This window comes from Sinocyclocheilus anshuiensis, unplaced genomic scaffold (genome assembly GCF_001515605.1).
Source record: "Sinocyclocheilus anshuiensis isolate Anshui unplaced genomic scaffold, SAMN03320099.WGS_v1.1 scaffold204, whole genome shotgun sequence".
Taxonomy (NCBI): domain Eukaryota; kingdom Metazoa; phylum Chordata; class Actinopteri; order Cypriniformes; family Cyprinidae; genus Sinocyclocheilus; species Sinocyclocheilus anshuiensis.
The window spans coordinates 543,417-543,622 of NW_015557064.1; the positions used below are offsets into that span (position 1 = coordinate 543,417).

Sequence of the window (206 nt, forward strand, 5' to 3'; positions counted from 1 at the left end):
AATGTACACAAATAAAGGCAAACCTTTTACAATTCTGATTATCTTTAGGACTAAAAGGAGTAGGCTAGTTGCTTCCACTGTTAGAAGGAAAAAATTATAATGATTGCGCCGGCGCCGCATGTGCGCACACAGTTAAGCATTGCTACCTTGACAATGCAGCCTGTTCATTATCATAATAAAATACAGTCAGTCAAACATATGGAAAA

General features: G+C 37.4%; 1 protein-coding gene across 1 annotated transcript in view; it reads left to right on the forward strand.

The window, feature by feature from the left end:
* LOC107676602 (pecanex-like protein 2) overlaps positions 1–206 on the forward strand; it is a 28,993-nt gene that overhangs the window by 15,876 nt on the left and 12,911 nt on the right. The window lies entirely within an intron of this gene.